We start from the raw sequence: 21,585 nt of genomic DNA, 5'->3' as shown, positions 1-21,585 counted from the left end.
CAGACTGATTGGGGCCTAGGGAAGGGGTTGGTTTCAGACTGGTTTCAGACTGATTGGGGCCTAGGGAAGGGGTTGGTTTCAGACTAATTGGGGCCTAGGGAAGGGGTTGGTTTCAGACTGGTTTCAGACTGATTGGGGCCTAGGGAAGGGGTTGGTTTCAGACTGATTGGGGCCTAGGGAAGGGGTTGGTTTCAGACTGATTGAGGCCTAGGGAAGGGGTTGGTTTCAGACTGATTGGGGCCTAGGGAAGGGGTTGGTTTCAGACTGATTGTCCCCCATACAGTCCATACTGTACAGTCCTCCCTCTGTCCCCCATACAGTCCATACTGTACAGTCCTCCCTCTGTCCCCCATACAGTCCATACTGTACAGTCCCCCCTCTGTCCCCCATACAGTCCATACTGTACAGTCCTCCCTCTGTCCCCCATACAGTCCATACTGTACAGTCCTCCCTCTGTCCCCGATACAGTCCATACTGTACAGTCCTCCCTCTGTCCCCCATACAGTCCATACTGTACAGTCCTCCCTCTGTCCCCCATACAGTCCATACTGTACAGTCCTCCCTCTGTCCCCCATACAGTCCATACTGTACAGTCCTCCCTCTGTCCCCCATACAGTCCATACTGTACAGTCCTCCCTCTGTCCCCCATACAGTCCATACTGTACAGTCCCATTAACACTGCTTGACATTTTTCCCTGTTGTGTTACAGCCTGAATTAAAAATGTATTAAATTGGAATGTTATTTTTTTTTAAATAATAATGTTAATTAATTTGTAGAAAATGAAAATAAATATTCAAATAAGTTTCCTTATTTCCTAAAGGTTATTTAAAAAATGCTTAACAAGTCACATACGTTGCATGGACTCTGTTTGAATAATAATCTAATAATAATGTGTTTAACATGTTTGAATGACTGCCTCAACCAATCACATACAATCATCTGTAAGGTCCCTCAGTCGAGCAGTGAATTTAAAAACAAGATTCAACCACAAAGACCAGGGAGGTTTTCCAATGCCTTGCAAAGATGTTTCAATAATACAAATTCTAAAAAACAGACATTGAATATCCCTTTGAACATGGTGAAGTTTTTAATTACACTTTGGATGGTGTATCAATACACCCAGTCACTACAAAGATACAGGCGTCCTTCCTAACTCAGTTGCCAGAGAGGAAGGAAACTGCTCAGGGATTTCACCATGAGGCCAATGGTGACATTAAAACAGTTACAGAGTTTAATGGATGTGATAGGAGGAAACTGAGGATGGATCAACAATATTGTAGTTACTCCACAATACTAACCTAAATGACAGAGTGAAAAGAAGGAAGCCCGTAGAGAATAAAAAATATTCCAAAACATGCTTCCTGTTTGAAACTAAACTAATACTACAAAAAATGTGGCAAAGCAATTCACTTTTTGTTCTGAATACAAAGTGTTATGTTTGGGGCAAATCCAATACAACACATTACTGAGTAACACTCTCCACATATCCAACATTAGTTGTGGCTGCATAATGTTATGGGTATGCATGTAATTGTTAAGGACTGGGGAGTTTTTCAGGATAAAAAATTAACGGAATGGAGTTAAACAGAGGAAAACCTGGTTCAGTCTGCTTTCCACCAGACACTGGGAGATTAATTCACATTTCAACAGGACAATAACCTAAAACACAAGGACAAATGTTTAAAAAAATACATATTTAACCTTTATTTAACTAGGCAAGTCATATAAGAACAAATTCTTGTTTACTATGACGGCCTACCCCGGCCAAAACCTTACCCGGACGGCGCTGGGCTAAATGTGCGCTGCTCTATGGGATTCCCAATCACTACCAGTTGTGATACAGAAGACAGTGAATCTTCCTGAGTGGCTGAGTAACAGTTTTGACTTAAACGTTGATAAACGTTTTTGACTTAAATCCACTTGGAAATCTATGACAAGACTTGAAAATGGTTGTCTAGCAATGATCAACAACCAATTTGACAGAGCTTGAAGAATTTATTAAAGAATAATGGGCAAATGTTACACATTCCAGGTGTGGAAAGCTCTTAATAAGAGACTTACCCAGACAGACTCACAGCTGTAATCGCTGCCAACGGTTCTACGAGATGTTGACTCAAGGGTGTGAATACTTATGCGAAGTAGTTATTTCTGTAGTTCATTCTCAATAAATGATCAAACATTTCTAAAAACCTGTTTTCACTTTGTCATTATGCGGTATTGTGGGTAGATGGGAGAGAAAAATATATATTTTTTATTTAATCCGTTTTGATTTGAGGCTGTAACAACAACAACAGCAGCAACAACAACAACAGCAACAACAACAACAACAACAACAGCAACAACAACAACAGCAACAACAACAACAGCAACAACAACAACAACAGCAACAACAACAACAACAGCAACAACAGCAACAACAACAACCGCAACAACAACAACAACAACAGCAACAACAACAGCAACAACAACAACCGCAACAACAACAACAACAAACAACAACGTGTAAGAAGTCAAAGGGAAGGAATACTCTCCTTGTAGATTGTGTGGTCCGTTCTGGAGCTGAATAGCTTTTTTGAAGGAGTTTGTTTTTAAACAACTGAAATGGTAAACAATAACATTTGTGTGATACTCACTGGGTTCTCTTTGGAATATCAGAAAACGTATCCCACATCCGGCGCCACACATCAAAGAGAAGCTTCTGGAAATACAACATTTTGCAAACTAGAAGCCCAAGTTCCAAGGGGACTTAACTGCAATAAAGAAAGCAGAAGATGCGAAATAATGTCTGTCAAATATCCTGACCTGCAATTCCAGATCTCTGTTAAAGTGTTTGAGCTTCTACTCAGATCATCCAGGTCTTCTATTGGAGGAAACGGCACATGACATCATTCAAGATAAGTCCCTAAACATAAGAGGGGGGGGATCAGGTGTTCAGAATGGACAGAAATCCTAAGTATGAAAGGAGATGGGATGACCATGTACTGTATGTAGAGGACAGTCTCCAGGCCAGGAGATGGGATGACCATGTACTGTATGTAGAGGACAGTCTCCAGGCCAGGAGATGGGATGACCATGTACTGTATGTAGAGGACAGTCTCCAGGCCAGGAGATGGGATGACCATGTACTGTATGTAGAGGACAGTCTCCAGGCCAGGAGATGGGATGACCATGTACTGTATGTAGAGGACAGTCTCCAGGCCAGGAGATGGGATGACCATGTACTGTATGTAGAGGACAGTCTCCAGGTCAGGAGATGGGATGACCATGTACTGTATGTAGAGGACAGTCTCCAGGTCAGGAGATGGGATGACCATGTACTGTATGTAGAGGACAGTCTCCAGGTCAGGAGATGGGATGGCCATGTACTGTATGTAGAGGACAGTCTCCAGGTCAGGAGATGGGATGACCATGTACTGTATGTAGAGGACAGTCTCCAGGTCAGGAGATGGGATGGCCATGAAAGAGATGAGTTTGAGTGTCTTTGGATCCTGTTGCGCCCACAGCGGCTTCCCATATCAATCTCAACAATTGTTGTTGTAACACTTTGCCATCCTTCATGGGAAAATTAGATGAAACTGCAGCAGGATGCTATTGACTATCTCATGACTATCGGGGGCGGCAGCGTAGCCTAGCGGTTAGAGTGTTGGACTAGTAGTCAAAGGTTGCAAATTCGAATCCCCGAGCTGACAAGGTACAAATCTGTCATTCTGCCCCTGAAACTAGGAACAGTTAACCCACTGTTCCTAGGTCAGTTAACCCACTGTTCCTAGGCCAGTTAACCCACTGTTCCTAGACCAGTTAACCCACTGTTCCTAGGCCAGTTAACCCACTCTTCCTAGGCCAGTTAACCCACTGTTCCTAGGCCAGTTAACCCACTGTTCCTAGGCCAGTTAACCCACTGTTCCTAGGCCAGTTAACCCACTGTTCCTAGGCCAGTTAACCCACTGTTCCTAGGCCAGTTAACCCACTGTTCCTAGACCAGTTAACCCACTGTTCCTAGACCAGTTAACCCACTGTTCCTAGACCAGTTAACCCACTGTTCCTAGGCCCCACTCTGATCAGAACAGACCTCTACACCTACCACGGTCATCATAACTCCCAAGCCACCCTGACCTCTACACCTACCAAGGTCATCATTAACTCCCACCCCACCCTGATCAGAACAGACCTCTACACCTACCAAGGTCATCATTAACTCCCACCCCACCCTGATCAGAACAGACCTCTACACCTACCACGGTCATCATTAACTCCCACCCCACCCTGATCAGAACAGACCTCTACACCTACCACGGTCATCATTAACTCCCACCCCACCCTGATCAGAACAGACCTCAACACCTACTACATGGAGACTCCATGATGGATCAGAACAGACCTCAACACCTACAACATGGAGACTCCATGATGGACCTGATCAGAACAGACCTCTACACCTACTACATGGAGACTCCATGATGGATCAGAACAGACCTCTGATCAGAACAGACCTCAACACCTACTACATGGAGACTCCATGATGGATCAGAGCAGAACAGACCTCAACACCGACTACATGGAGACTCCATGATGGATCAGAACAGACCTCTACACCTACTACATGGAGACTCCATGATGGATCAGAACAGACCTCAACACCTACTACATGGAGACTCCATGATGGATCAGAACAGACCTCAACACCTACTACATGGAGACTCCATGATGGATCAGAACAGACCTCTACACCTACTACATGGAGACTCCATGATGGACCTGATCAGAACAGACCTCAACACCTACTACATGGAGACTCCATGATGGATCAGAACAGACCTCAACACCTACTACATGGAGACTCCATGATGGATCAGAACAGACCTCAACACCTACTACATGGAGACTCCATGATGGATCAGAACAGACCTCAACACCTACTACATGGAGACTCCATGATGGACCTGATCAGAACAGACCTCTACACCTACTACATGGAGACTCCATGATGGATCAGAACAGACCTCAACATCTACTACATGGAGACTCCATGATGGATCTGATCAGAACAGACCTCTACACCTACTACAGCACAAAGTAGACTTGCCAAAAGTATAGTTTGTTAACAAGAAATTTGTGGAGTGGTTGAAAAACTAGTTCTAATGACTCCAACCTATGTGTATGTAAACTTCTGATTTCAACTGTATATGGTATACCCCTGGTTATTGAAGGATATTACAGAGGATTTAGCTCCAGTGGGTATACTTGGTTAACACCTATCAATGTGTCTCTGTACCTTCAGCGTGGAAGACCTCTTAACATCTTCCCCAGTCCTGGAGAGAAATGTGATTGGACACCAGTCTGTCTGACATCCTGTCTGGGTAACGTCCAGGAAAGTCTCATTATCAAGAAGCTCTTTAAGAATAGAAAAACCAGTATGTATGCATGTAAAACTCACCCAAAAAAAAGAGTCTCACACAACTCAGGGAGGTGACCAAGAACCCGATGGACAGAGCTCCTCTGTGCAGATGGGAGAACCTTCCAGAAGGACAACCATCTCTGCAGCACTCCACCAAATCAGGCCTTTTATGGTAGAGAGTGGTCAGACGGAAGCCACTCCTCAGTGAAAGGCACATGACAGCCCACTTGGGAGTTTGCCAAAAGGCACCTAAAGGACTCTCTGACAAATGAGAGACAAGATTGTTGAAGCAGCAGTACCAGTTCAAGCTGCTGTTGCTGATATATGGAAACTTTTTCTGAATGGAAACTACATGGTGCTATAAAAAAAAACTTGTGGATTATAAAGGGGGGGGGGGGAACAGGTGGCCCCCCCCACACCTGCTGTGTACCGGAGTCCTAGCTAGCACACAGTATCATTCGCTCCAGCCTGCCAAACACCTGCCCTTGTTAACAGAACTGCAGGGAAAACAGTGCCTGAACAGGAAGGGCGAAGGTCACTGTCAACCGTTGTCTCCATCGCCTCTTCTTCTGTGGGGTTTATTGGCACCCGACCTACTGTACTGGAGTGCCCCCACTTCCCACCTCCCAAACCAACGTTATGATACCTACTGTACTGGAGTGTCCCCACTTCCCATCTGTATGATACCTTAACTCCTATAGCCAACCCATATTAACCCTGGTTCCCATAGCCAACCCATATTAACCCTGGTTCCCATAGCCAACCCATATTAACCCTGGTTCCCATAGCCAACCCATATTAACCCTGGTTCCCATAGCCAACCCATATTAACCCTGGTTCCCATAGCCAACCCATATTAACCCTGGTTCCCATAGCCAACCCATATTAACCCTGGTTCCCATAGCCAACCCATATTAACCCTGGTTCCCATAGCCAACCCATATTAACCCTGGTTCCTATAGCGACCTATATTAACTCTGGTTCCCATAGCCAACCCATATTAACTCTGGTTCCTATAGCGACCTATATTAACTCTGGTTCCCATAGCCAACCCATATTAACTCTGGTTCCCATAGCAACCCATATTAACTCTGGTTCCCATAGCAACCCATATTAACTCTGGTTCCCAAAACCAACCCATATTATCTCTGGTTCCCACAGCAACCCATATTTAGAGTAGCCTAAATACATTATTTTCTACTTTCCTGTTTGTGACTGATAGTTCCTGTCAGGGGGCTTGACTTGAAACATCTCCACAGAGTATGCATCCCCTATAGGCCATGGTCTAAAGTAGTGTACTATATAGGGAATAGGGTTCTATAGGGCTCTGGTCTAAAGTAGTGCATTATATATATAGGGAATAGGGTTCCATAGAGCTCTGGTCTAAAGTAGTGTACTATATAGGGAATAGGGTTCTATAGGGCTCTGGTCTAAAGTAGTGTACTATATAGGGAATAGGGTTCCATAGGACTCTGGTCTAAAGTAGTGTACTATATAGGGAATAGGGTTCCATAGAGCTCTGGTCTAAAGTAGTGTACTATATAGGGAATAGGGTTCCATAGAGCTCTGGTCTAAAGTAGTGTACTATATAGGGAATAGGGTTCCATAGGACTCTGGTCTAAAGTAGTGCACTATATAGGGAATAGGGTTCCATAGAGCTCTGGTCTAAAGTAGTGCACTATATAGGGAATAGGGTTCCATAGAGCTCTGGTCTAAAGTAGTGTACTATATAGGGAATAGGGTTCCATAGGACTCTGGTCTAAAGTAGTGCACTATATAGGGAATAGGGTTCCATAGAGCTCTGGTCTAAAGTAGTGCACTATATAGGGAATAGGGTTCCATAGGGCTCTGGTCTAAAGTAGTGTACTATATAGGGAATAGGGTTCCATAGAGCTCTGGTCTAAAGTAGTGCACTATATAGGGAATAGGGTTCCATAGAGCTCTGATCTAAAGTAGTGCACTATATAGGGAATAGGGTTCCATAGGGCTCTGGTCTAAAGTAGTGCACTATATAGGGAATAGGGTTCCATAGAGCTCTGGTCTAAAGTAGTGTACTATATAGGGAATAGGGTTCCATAGGACTCTGGTCTAAAGTAGTGCACTATATAGGGAATAGGGTTCCATAGGACTCTGGTCTAAAGTAGTGTACTATATAGGGAATAGGGTTCCATAGGACTCTGGTCTAAAGTAGTGCACTATATAGGGAATAGGGTTCCATAGGACTCTGGTCTAAAGTAGTGCACTATATAGGGAATAGGGTTCCATAGGACTCTGGTCTAAAGTAGTGTACTATATAGGGAATAGGGTTCCATAGGACTCTGGTCTAAAGTAGTGCACTATATAGGGAATAGGGTTCTATAGGGCTCTGGTCTAAAGTAGTGCACTATATAGGGAATAGGGTTCTATAGGGCTCTGGTCTAAAGTAGTGCACTATATAGGGAATAGGGTTCTATAGGGCTCTGGTCTAAAGTAGTGCACTATATAGGGAATAGGGTTCCATAGGGCTCTGGTCTAAAGTAGTGCACTATATAGGGAATAGGGTTCCATAGGGCTCTGGTCTAAAGTAGTGCACTATATAGGGAATAGGGTTCCATAGGGCTCTGGTCTAAAGTAGTGCACTATATAGGGAATAGGGTTCCATAGGGCTCTGGTCTAAAGTAGTGCACTATATAGGGAATAGGGTTCCATAGGGCTCTGGTCTAAAGTAGTGCACTATATAGGGAATAGGGTTCTATAGGGCTAAGGTCTAAAGTAGTGTACTATATAGGGAATAGGGTTCTATAGGGCTCTGGTCTAAAGTAGTGTACTATATAGGGAATAGGGTTCTATAGGGCTCTGGTCTAAAGTAGTGCACTATATAGGGAATAGGGTTCCATAGGGCTCTGGTCTAAAGTAGTGCACTATATAGGGAATAGGGTTCTATAGGACTCTGGTCTAAAGTAGTGCACTATATAGGGAATAGGGTTCCATAGGGCTCTGGTCTAAAGTAGTGTACTATATAGGGAATAGGGTTCCATAGGGCTCTGGTCTAAAGTAGTGCACTATATAGGGAATAGGGTTCTATAGGGCTCTGGTCTAAAGTAGTGTACTATATAGGGAATAGTGTTCTATAGGGCTCTGGTCTAAAGTAGTGTACTATATAGGGAATAGGGTTCTATAGGGCTCTGGTCTAAAGTAGTGCACTATATAGGGAATAGGGTTCCATAGGACTCTGGTCTAAAGTAGTGCACTATATAGGGAATAGGGTTCCATAGGGCTCTGGTCTAAAGTAGTGCACTATATAGGGAATAGGGTTCTATAGGGCTAAGGTCTAAAGTAGTGTACTATATAGGGAATAGGGTTCTATAGGGCTCTGGTCTAAAGTAGTGTACTATATAGGGAATAGGGTTCCATAGAGCTCTGGTCTAAAGTAGTGTACTATATAGGGAATAGGGTTCTATAGGGCTCTGGTCTAAAGTAGTGTACTATATAGGGAATAGGGTTCCATAGGACTCTGGTCTAAAGTAGTGCACTATATAGGGAATAGGGTTCCATAGGACTCTGGTCTAAAGTAGTGTACTATATAGGGAATAGGGTTCCATAGGACTCTGGTCTAAAGTAGTGCACTATATAGGGAATAGGGTTCCATAGGACTCTGGTCTAAAGTAGTGCACTATATAGGGAATAGGGTTCCATAGGACTCTGGTCTAAAGTAGTGTACTATATAGGGAATAGGGTTCCATAGGACTCTGGTCTAAAGTAGTGCACTATATAGGGAATAGGGTTCTATAGGGCTCTGGTCTAAAGTAGTGCACTATATAGGGAATAGGGTTCTATAGGGCTCTGGTCTAAAGTAGTGCACTATATATGGAATAGGGTTCTATAGGGCTCTGGTCTAAAGTAGTGCACTATATAGGGAATAGGGTTCCATAGGGCTCTGGTCTAAAGTAGTGCACTATATAGGGAATAGGGTTCCATAGGGCTCTGGTCTAAAGTAGTGCACTATATAGGGAATAGGGTTCCATAGGGCTCTGGTCTAAAGTAGTGCACTATATAGGGAATAGGGTTCCATAGGGCTCTGGTCTAAAGTAGTGCACTATATAGGGAATAGGGTTCCATAGGGCTCTGGTCTAAAGTAGTGCACTATATAGGGAATAGGGTTCTATAGGGCTAAGGTCTAAAGTAGTGTACTATATAGGGAATAGGGTTCTATAGGGCTCTGGTCTAAAGTAGTGTACTATATAGGGAATAGGGTTCTATAGGGCTCTGGTCTAAAGTAGTGCACTATATAGGGAATAGGGTTCCATAGGGCTCTGGTCTAAAGTAGTGCACTATATAGGGAATAGGGTTCTATAGGACTCTGGTCTAAAGTAGTGCACTATATAGGGAATAGGGTTCCATAGGGCTCTGGTCTAAAGTAGTGTACTATATAGGGAATAGGGTTCCATAGGGCTCTGGTCTAAAGTAGTGCACTATATAGGGAATAGGGTTCTATAGGGCTCTGGTCTAAAGTAGTGTACTATATAGGGAATAGTGTTCTATAGGGCTCTGGTCTAAAGTAGTGTACTATATAGGGAATAGGGTTCTATAGGGCTCTGGTCTAAAGTAGTGCACTATATAGGGAATAGGGTTCCATAGGGCTCTGGTCTAAAGTAGTGCACTATATAGGGAATAGGGTTCCATAGGGCTCTGGTCTAAAGTAGTGTACTATATAGGGAATAGTGTTCTATAGGGCTCTGGTCTAAAGTAGTGTACTATATAGGGAATAGGGTTCTATAGGGCTCTGGTCTAAAGTAGTGCACTATATAGGGAATAGGGTTCCATAGGGCTCTGGTCTAAAGTAGTGCACTATATAGGGAATAGGGTTCTATAGGACTCTGGTCTAAAGTAGTGCACTATATAGGGAATAGGGTTCCATAGGGCTCTGGTCTAAAGTAGTGCACTATATAGGGAATAGGGTTCTATAGGGCTCTGGTCTAAAGTAGTGTACTATATAGGGAATAGGGTTCCATAGGACTCTGGTCTAAAGTAGTGTACTATATAGGGAATAGGGTTCCATAGGACTCTGGTCTAAAGTAGTGCACTATATAGGGAATAGGGTTCTATAGGGCTCTGGTCTAAAGTAGTGCACTATATAGGGAATAGGGTTCTATAGGGCTCTGGTCTAAAGTAGTGCACTATATATGGAATAGGGTTCTATAGGGCTCTGGTCTAAAGTAGTGCACTATATAGGGAATAGGGTTCCATAGGGCTCTGGTCTAAAGTAGTGCACTATATAGGGAATAGGGTTCCATAGGGCTCTGGTCTAAAGTAGTGCACTATATAGGGAATAGGGTTCCATAGGGCTCTGGTCTAAAGTAGTGCACTATATAGGGAATAGGGTTCCATAGGGCTCTGGTCTAAAGTAGTGCACTATATAGGGAATAGGGTTCCATAGGGCTCTGGTCTAAAGTAGTGCACTATATAGGGAATAGGGTTCTATAGGGCTAAGGTCTAAAGTAGTGTACTATATAGGGAATAGGGTTCTATAGGGCTCTGGTCTAAAGTAGTGTACTATATAGGGAATAGGGTTCTATAGGGCTCTGGTCTAAAGTAGTGCACTATATAGGGAATAGGGTTCCATAGGGCTCTGGTCTAAAGTAGTGCACTATATAGGGAATAGGGTTCTATAGGACTCTGGTCTAAAGTAGTGCACTATATAGGGAATAGGGTTCCATAGGGCTCTGGTCTAAAGTAGTGTACTATATAGGGAATAGGGTTCCATAGGGCTCTGGTCTAAAGTAGTGCACTATATAGGGAATAGGGTTCTATAGGGCTCTGGTCTAAAGTAGTGTACTATATAGGGAATAGTGTTCTATAGGGCTCTGGTCTAAAGTAGTGTACTATATAGGGAATAGGGTTCTATAGGGCTCTGGTCTAAAGTAGTGCACTATATAGGGAATAGGGTTCCATAGGGCTCTGGTCTAAAGTAGTGCACTATATAGGGAATAGGGTTCCATAGGGCTCTGGTCTAAAGTAGTGTACTATATAGGGAATAGTGTTCTATAGGGCTCTGGTCTAAAGTAGTGTACTATATAGGGAATAGGGTTCTATAGGGCTCTGGTCTAAAGTAGTGCACTATATAGGGAATAGGGTTCCATAGGGCTCTGGTCTAAAGTAGTGCACTATATAGGGAATAGGGTTCTATAGGACTCTGGTCTAAAGTAGTGCACTATATAGGGAATAGGGTTCCATAGGGCTCTGGTCTAAAGTAGTGCACTATATAGGGAATAGGGTTCTATAGGGCTCTGGTCTAAAGTAGTGTACTATATAGGGAATAGGGTTCCATAGGACTCTGGTCTAAAGTAGTGCACTATATAGGGAATAGGGTTCTATAGGGCTCTGGTCTAAAGTAGTGTACTATATAGGGAATAGGGTTCCATAGGGCTCTGATCTAAAGTAGTGCACTATATAGGGAATAGGGTTCCATAGGGCTCTGATCTAAAGTAGTGCACTATATAGGGAATAGGGTTCTATAGGGCTCTGGTCTAAAGTAGTGCACTATATAGGGAATAGGGTTCTATAGGGCTCTGGTCTAAAGTAGTGCACTATATAGGGAATAGGGTTCCATAGGGCTCTGATCTAAAGTAGTGCACTATATACAGTGAGGGAAAAAAGTATTTGATCCCCTGCTGATTTTGTACGTTTGCCCGCTGACAAAGAAATGATCAGTCTATAATTTTAATGGTAGGTTTATTTGAACAGTGAACAGTCTTTATATATCTTATTCTATGCCATTATGATTGGTTTAGCCCCTAGACAGTGTATTAGTCAGTGTATTTATGTAATTTATTTGTCTTAAATAGCCAAGTTTCTATGCAAAGGGGGATGAAGAGGGATGAGAAATATTTGTGAACTATTTCATACTGAGATGACACACATTCACTGCGTGCTGCGCTCTCCTCCGTTATGTTATACCTTGAATCAGGATTCGCTGACAGGTCTCCCGACCTCGTTGTTTCCACTATGCTCTGGTCTGGACAATCCGTCTGAGTCCCGATAAATATGATTTGAGAAAATCCCTCGATATGGATGCTCTTAATAATATCGGAAGTATTGTTCCGTTCCACAACAGTTGTTGTAAACTGTGAAACTGTCAAACTTCTAGACTCGCTGTCGCCAGCCAGGCTTGCGTCATTAACTGGATCAGTCACAGCACTCACACAATGTATCCACCCGCAATGAAAAATAGTCTGAGTGAAGCGTCTCTAAACGAGGCTACTGCAAACTAGTATCACTTGTTCATAGAAATGTCTCTGCTTGAAGATGAGATTAAAGCTTCTGAGGCATTTTTTGTTGTTGTTGTAGGAAAGGCGATTCGGTATTTTAGAATATCGCCATAGTATATAAACTATTATAAAGCACAGGTGCTCTTGTTTCAGTGTTACACCGTAGCCCCTCTTATACCTGGTTCTTACTTGCGCCCTGTTGTCCACATTCTGATTGTATCTACCTTTTTTTAGACAGGTGTAGACAATCAAAAGACACATTGTGATCAAAATATCCTGCTTCCCCGGAGGTAGACAGACACGCATTGCGTCTGGATATCTTAAAAGTGTAGACAGATATGGACAGAAATTTATAATTGTTCCATCCTCTAAAATAATTTGACAGGTGGCATCATTAACTGGTTACATCAATATGTGTCTTACATTTAATAAATAATTTATGTGTTGAAATAATTGCTGTTAAATCTGCCCCCTGGTTAAAATGTTAAATAACGGGTTCATTGTTCATGGTTTCTTTTCACAGTTCATCTACGACGTGTGTGTTGGCGATATGGCAGCTAGCGGACACCACGTCAAACACACCCAGCTAGCGGACACCTCGTCAACACACCCTTCAGGGATGAATTGTGAAAAGAAACAAACCATAAACAATGAAACCGTTATTTAACATTTTAACCGGGGTAGATTTGGTTGAATCCAGGCTGTATCACAACCGGCCGTGATTCGGAGTCCCATCGGGCGGCGCACAATTGCGTCTTCCAGGTTTGGCCGTCATTGTAAATAACAATTTGTTCTTATTAAATGACTTGCCTAGTTAAATAAATGTTAAATAAAATGTAAAAAAATATATGGGTGGATAAAACCTGTTGACATGGTGGACTTACGGCCATTTTTAACGATGCACAAACACACACCAACACACACACACACCAACACACACACACACCAACACACACACACACACACACACACAGCAGCGCTCTCTAACCTGCGCTGACACCCCCCAGCAGCCTGTAATATGATAATCTAATACAGTTGTTGTGTTGGCCATTTCACACATCACAACGGGACAACATAAAGAGACAAAGAAAAAATAACGTTTAGAAAAAATGGGATTCTGACAACAACAAAATTATGGAATCATCAATCAGTGTCCAACTCTATAGTACTCAATATATATATATATATATATTCACTCTATACCAGGTAAATATATAGTCTTTAATATGGGCAATATAATTACAATTATCTGTGTAATGTTACGGATGGCTTTAGGATGAGCAACACACAGAGAGAGAGAGAGAGAGAACACACACCGCTGCTGTCTGTCTGTCTGAATCTCTCTGAAACTCTGGGAAAGTTCCAGGGGCAGGCTGCGGAGGGATCTGGCACTCAGGCGCCTGCGGCTCCAGCCTGTCTGACGCCGGGGTTGTGGCGCTCCGCTCGGCAAGCGGAGGATCCAGGGCTCCTAGCAAGCAGGCTCCACACCTACTGACTGCTCTCTCTCTCTCGCTCTCTCTCTCTCTCTCTCTCTCTCTCTCTCTCTCTCTCTCTCTCTCTCTCTGTGTCTCTCTCTCTCTGTGTCTCTCTCTCTCTCTGTCTCTCTCTCTCTCTCTCTCTCTGTGTCTCTCTCTGTCTCTCTCTCTCTCTCTCTCTGTCTCTCTCTCTCTCTCTCTCTCTGTCTCTCTCTCTCTCTCTCTCTCTCTCTCTCTCCCTCTCTCTGTCTCTCTCTGCTCTATGTTGCGCTCAACCGGCCAGATAGACATCACACACACACACACACACACACACAGAGGCACGCGTGGGGACAGGGATCATCCCTCATCCACAACAACCATGCAGCGCATATTGAATGGACATCACATTGCAGAGGTAAGAGACAGAATATTATGTGTTTTGAGGGGATAAAACTAACTTTAACAGGTGTTGTTTGATTACAAACAGACATGAGGATGTTAAATACATGTTGTTTTGGGGATTGTAGGTCAAACATATCAACGAGGTAAACATGAGAAGGATTTTCAGATTCTGATTCACTGAATTTGTTTTGGATGTCATAGGCCTTATGAGCTCAGCCTTTATATTTAATAGGCCAGGGTGTTACGTGTTAATCAGAAGTCATTGCAACCATTTGAAAGCGTGGTTGACTGTAGTGGGAAACAGTATTGTGAAATAGCAGAAGAGATTGTGATGCTGATATGTAAACCAGATAGAGTGCTATGTAAAGCCCTTAGCCCCTAGTAAAACCACCGCTAGGCGGAAAGCAGTGTGTTTGTGTGACAGTGTTGTTCACCTTGCCGATCTCTTAGTATGTAGGTGTGTAGAGGTCGAGGAGGGGAACTCACCGTCATGTACAGAAAAACTACTTCCTCGTAGTAAAAAGAAACGGGTGTGTTTATATTCAGGGAGGGGGTGTTCTGGGAGGGGGTGTTCTGGTGATAAAGCATTAGGTAATTCAGCCTAATTGAGCCTGTAGACGGAGTGACGCCAGTTTCAGAAAGGAGTCAAGACAGGCAGAGCGGGAACAGACGTGCTGGTGCCGTGCTACCGCATTCAAGTGCAGCTTATAGTGTTGGCGCCGCAGCTGCCAAAATACAAAACCTAGTAACCTACGCTGTTACAGGCAAATTTTTCCTACTGACATCTAGGCTAAATAGCGCGGGGTAAGATGACGCTCTCTCTTTCATGGTTGTTTACTTCCACTGTCAATGATAGTAGGTTTTTAAATGACCGGCGACGGGCTGAAAAAAAAGGCTCGCTCAGTTCTCACTCTGTCCTGTTTTCCCATCTGCGCACAGTCACAGGATGAAACTCACTTGCACGCTGAATTATAGTGAGCTTGCACACCACATGTCAATATGGTGCATCCAACTCCCACATGTTGGGCCTTTTTTATGTCGCCTATATTCTATGTACTATAGATTATAATACAGATATAACATAATAAGATCAATATAATATCCGGTTTGTCACGCCAGTCCAAGAGGTTCAAACATGAAGAGCTACAGATCATGAACAACAGGAACCAGGGGTTCTGAGGAGGAACAATAGTAACCAGGGGTTCTGAGGAGGAACAATAGTAACCAGGGGTTCTGAGGAACAACAGGAACCAGGGGTTCTGAGGAGGAACAACAGGACCCAGGGGTTCTGAGGAGGAACAACAGGAACCAGGGGTTCTGAGGAGGAACAGTAACCAGGGGATCTGAGGAGGAACAACAGTAACCAGGAGTTCTGAGGAGGAACAACAGGAACCAGGGGTTCTGAGGAGCAACAGTAACCAGGGGTTCTGAGGAGGAACAACAGGAACCAGGGGTTCTGAGGAGCAACAGTAACCAGGGGATCTGAGGAGGAACAACAGTAACCAGGGGTTCTGAGGAGGAACAACAGGACCCAGGGGTTCTGAGGAGGAACAACAGGAACCAGGGGTTATGAGGAGGAACAACAGGACCCAGGGGATCTGAGGAGGAACAACAGGAACCAGGGGTTCTGAGGAGGAACAACAGGAACCAGGGGTTCTGAGGAGGAACAACAGGAACCAGGGGTTCTGAGGAGGAACAACAGTAACCAGGGGTTCTGAGGAGGAACAACAGTAACCAGGGGTTCTGAGGAGGAACAACAGTAACCAGGGGTTCTGAGGAGGAACAACAGTAACCAGGGTTCTGAGGAGGAACAACAGAAACCAGGGGTACTGAGGAGGAACAACAGTAACCAGGGGTTCTGAGGAGGAACAACAGTAACCAGGGGTTCTGAGGAGGAACAATAGTAACCAGGGGTTCTGAGGAGGAACAATAGTAACCAGGGGTGCTGAGGAGGAACAATAGTAACCAGGGGTTCTGAGGAGGAACAACAGTAACCAGGGGTTCTGAGGAGGAACAATAGTAACCAGGGGTTCTGAGGAGGAACAGTAACCAGGGGTTCTGAGGAGGAACAATAGTAACCAGGGGTTCTGAGGAGGAACAACAGGACCCAGGGGTTCTGAGGAACAACAGTAACCAGGGGTTCTGAGGAGGAACAACAGTAACCAGGGGTTCTGAGGAGGAACAACAGTAACCAGGGGTACTGAGGAGGAACAACAGTAACCAGGGGTACTGAGGAGGAACAACAGTAACCAGGGGTTCTGAGGAGGAACAACAGAAACCAGGGGTACTGAGGAGGAACAACAGTAACCAGGGGTTCTGAGGAGGAACAATAGTAACCAGGGGTTCTGAGGAGGAACAGTAACCAGGGGTTCTGAGGAGGAACAATAGTAACCAGGGGTTCTGAGGAGGAACAACAGGACCCAGGGGTTCTGAGGAACAACAGTAACCAGGGGTTCTGAGGAGGAACAACAGTAACCAGGGGTTCTGAGGAGGAACAACAGTAACCAGGGGTTCTGAGGAGGAACAACAGTAACCAGGGGTTCTGAGGAGGAACAACAGGACCCAGGGGATCTGAGGAGGAACAACAGGAACCAGGGGTTCTGAGGAGGAACAACAGGAACCAGGGGTTCTGAGGAGGAACAACAGGAACCAGGGGTTCTGAGGAGGAACAACAGTAACCAGGGGTTCTGAGGAGGAACAACAGTAACCAGGGGTTCTGAGGAGGAACAACAGGACCCAGGGGATCTGAGGAACAACAGTAACCAGGGGTTCTGAGGAGGAACAACAGGACCCAGGGGTTCTGAGGAGGAACAACAGGACCCAGGGGTTCTGAGGAGGAACAACAGTAACCAGGGGTTCTGAGGAGGAACAACAGGAACCAGGGGTTCTGAGGAGGAACAATAGGAACCAGGGGTTCTGAGGAGGAACAACAGTAACCAGGGGTTCTGAGGAGGAACAACAGTAACCAGGGGTTCTGAGGAGGAACAACAGGAACCAGGGGTTCTGAGGAGGAACAATAGGAACCAGGGGTTCTGAGGAGGAACAACAGGAACCAGGGGATCTGAGGAGGAACAACAGTAACCAGGGGTTCTGAGGAGGAACAACAGTAACCAGGGGTACTGAGGAACAACAGTAACCAGGGGTTCTGAGGAGGAACAACAGGAACCAGGGGTTCTGAGGAGGAACAACAGGACCCAGGGGTTCTGAGGAGGAACAATAGTAACCAGGGGTTCTGAGGAGGAACAACAGGACCCAGGGGATCTGAGGAGGAACAACAGGAACCAGGGGTTCTGAGGAGGAACAACAGGACTCAGGGGATCTGAGGAGGAACAATAGTAACCAGGGGTTCTGAGGAGGAACAACAGGAACCAGGGGTTCTGAGGAGGAACAACAGGACCCAGGGGATCTGAGGAGGAACAACAGGAACCAGGTGTTCTGAGGAGGAACAACAGGAACCCGGTGTTCTGAGGAACAACAGGAACCAGGGGTTCTGAGGAGGAACAACAGGACCCAGGGGTTCTGAGGAGGAACAACAGTAACCAGGGGTTCTGAGGAGGAACAACAGGACCCAGGGGATCTGAGGAGGAACAACAGTAACCAGGGGTTCTGAGGAGGAACAACAGTAACCAGGGGTTCTGAGGAGGAACAACAGTAACCAGGGGTTCTGAGGAGGAACAACAGTAACCAGGGGTTCTGAGGAGGAACAACAGTAACCAGGGGTTCTGAGGAGGAACAACAGTAACCAGGGGTTCTGAGGAGGAACAATAGTAACCAGGGGTTCTGAGGAGGAACAATAGTAACCAGGGGTTCTGAGGAGGAACAATAGTAACCAGGGGTTCTGAGGAGGAACAACAGTAACCAGGGGTTCTGAGGAGGAACAACAGTAACCAGGGGTTCTGAGGAGGAACAACAGGAACCAGGGGTTCTGAGGAGGAACAATAGTAACCAGGGGTTCTGAGGAGGAACAACAGGACCCAGGGGTTCTGAGGAGGAACAACAGTAACCAGGGGTTCTGAGGAGGAACAACAGGAACCAGGGGTTCTGAGGAGGAACAACAGGAACCAGGGGTTCTGAGGAGGAACAACAGGACCCAGGGGATCTGAGGAGGAACAATAGTAACCAGGGGTTCTGAGGAGGAACAACAGTAACCAGGGGTTCTGAGGAGGAACAACAGTAACCAGGGGTACTGAGGAACAACAGTAACCAGAGGTTCTGAGGAGGAACAACAGGAACCAGGGGTTCTGAGGAGGAACAACAGGAACCAGGGGTTCTGAGGAGGAAAACAGGAACCAGGAGTTCTGGGGAGGAACAATAGTAACCAGGGGTTCTGAGGAGGATCAACAGGACCCAGGGGATCTGAGGAGGATCAACAGTAACCAGGGGTTTTCAGGAGGAACAATAGTAACCAGGGGTTCTGAGGAGGAACAACATGAACCAGGGGTTTTGAGGAGGAACAATAGTCACCAGGGGTTCTGAGGAGGAACAACATGAACCAGGGGTTCTAAGGAAGAACAACAAGAACCAGGGGTTCTGAGGAAGAACAACAGGAACCAGGGGTTTTCAGGAGGACCAACAGGAACCAGGGATTCGGAGGAACAACAGGAACCAGGGATTCTGAGAAGGAACATCAGTAACCAGGAGTTTTGACGAGGAACAACAGGAACCAGGGGCTCTGAGGAGGAACAACAGGAACCAGGGGTTCTGAGGAGGAACAACAGGAACCAGGGGTTCTGGGGAGGAACAACAGGAACCAGAGGTTCTGAGAAGGAACAACAGTAACCAGGGGTTTTGACGAGGAAGAACAGGAACCTCGGGTTCTGAGGAGGAACAACAGGAACCAGGGGTTCTGAGGAGGAACAACAGGAACCAGGGGTTCTGAGGAAGAACATCAGGAACCAGGGGTTCTCAGGAGGAACAACAGGAACCAGGGGTTCTGAGGAGGAACAACAGGAACCAGGGGTTCTGAGGAGGAACAACAGGAACCAGGGGTTCTGAGGAGGAACAACAGGAACCAGGGGTTCTGAGGAGGAACAACAGTAACCAGGGGTTCTGAGGAGGAACAACAGTAACCAGGGGTTCTGAGAAGGAACAACAGTAACCAGGGGTTCTGAGGAACGACAGTAACCAGGGGTTCTGAGGAACGACAGTAAACAGGGGTTCTGAGGAGGAACAACAGGAACCAGGGGTTTTGAGGAGGAACAACAGTAACCAGCGTTTCTGAGGAGGAACAACAGGAACCAGGGGTTCTGAGGAGGAACAACAGTAACCAGGGGTTCTGAGGAGGAACAACAGGAACCAGGGGTTCTGAGGAACGACAGTAGCCAGGGGTTCTGAGGAAGAACGACAGTAGCCAGGGGTTCTGAGGAAGAACGACAGTAGCCAGGGATTCTGAGGAGGAACGACAGTAGCCAGGGATTCTGAGGAAAACGACAGGAACCAGGGGTTCTAAGGAACAACAGGAACCAGGGGTTCTGAGGAAGAACAACAGGAACCAGGGGTTCTGAGGAAGAACAACAGGAACCAGGGGTTCTGAGGAAGAACAACAGGAACCAGGGGTTCTGAGGAGGAACGACAGTAACCAGGGGTTCTGAGGAGGAACGACAGTAACCAGGGGTTCTGAGGAGGAACGACAGTAACCAGGGGTTCTGAGGAGGAATGACAGTAACCAGGGGTTCTGAGGAGGAACGACAGTAACCAGGGGTTCTGAGGAGGAACGACAGTAACCAGGGGTTCTGAGGAGGAACGACAGTAACCAGGGGTTCTGAGGAGGAACGACAGTAACCAGGGGTTCTGAGGAACGACAGGAACCAGGGGTTCTGAGGAAGAACAACAGGAACCAGGGGGTGAGGAGGAACGACAGTAACCAGGGGTTCTGAGGAGGAAAACAGGAACCAGGAGTTCTGGGGAGGAACAATAGTAACCAGGGGTTCTGAGGAGGATCAACAGGACCCAGGGGATCTGAGGAGGATCAACAGTAACCAGGGGTTTTCAGGAGGAACAATAGTAACCAGGGGTTCTGAGGAGGAACAACAGTAACCAGGGGTTCTGAGGAGGAACAACAGTAACCAGGGGTTCTGAGGAGGAACAACAGTAACCAGGGGTTCTGAGGAGGAACAACAGGAACCAGGGGTTCTGAGGAGGAACGACAGGAACCAGGGGTTCTGAGGAAGAAGCCACAATACTCCTTTTTACAAGACCACATAAACTACCTAACTACTGGACAACTATGTGTTGGCTACATTAGACTGTTTGACAATGGAATAAAGAGATCTCAGTTGTTGTATGTAGGAGAAAAGGAGAGGGAGAGATATGAGATAGAGGGGGAGGGAGAAGAAGACAATATCGGAGTCCTCCTCCCATCAAGAAGTGCAGTAGCTGAATGGCACATTAGGTTTTGTAGCAAAACCTTGCTGGACGTGAACCAGCCTGACGAAAACAGACAGAGAGAGAGAGGGGGAGGGGGGAGAGAGGAGAGGAGGGAGAGAGAGGGGGAGGGGGGAGAGAGGGGAGGGGGGAGAGTGAGGAGAGGGGGGGGGAGAGAGAGGAGAGTGGGGAGGGAGGGGGGAGAGAGAGGGGAGGGGGGAAGAGAGGGGAGAGAGAGGTGAGGGGGGAGAGAGGGGAGGGGGGAAGAGAGGGGAGAGAGAGGTGAGGGGGGAGAGAGAGGAGAGTGGGGGGGAGGGGGGGAGAGAGAGGGAGTCCTGGGAAAGAAAGAGGAATATAGGTTGGGTTACTGTAAACCAACTGCTGAAATTACATTGACTGTATTAATCCCTACAGTCCCCTTAGACTTGATGACTGATTTGATATATAATCCCTACAGTCCCCTTAGACTTGATGACTGATTTGATATATAATCCCTACAGTCCCCATAGACTTGATGACTGATTTGATATATAATCCCTACAGTCCCCATAGACTTGATGACTGATTTGATATATAATCCCTACAGTCCCCATAGACTTGATGGCTGATTTGATATATAATCTCTACAGTCCCCATAGACTTGATGACTGATTTGATATATAATCTCTACAGTCCCCATAGACTTGATGACTGATTTGATATATAATCCCTACAGTCCCC

Source organism: Oncorhynchus kisutch, linkage group LG28 (assembly GCF_002021735.2).
Source record: "Oncorhynchus kisutch isolate 150728-3 linkage group LG28, Okis_V2, whole genome shotgun sequence".
NCBI lineage: Eukaryota > Metazoa > Chordata > Actinopteri > Salmoniformes > Salmonidae > Oncorhynchus > Oncorhynchus kisutch.
Note: the sequence above shows the minus strand (reverse complement) of the source record.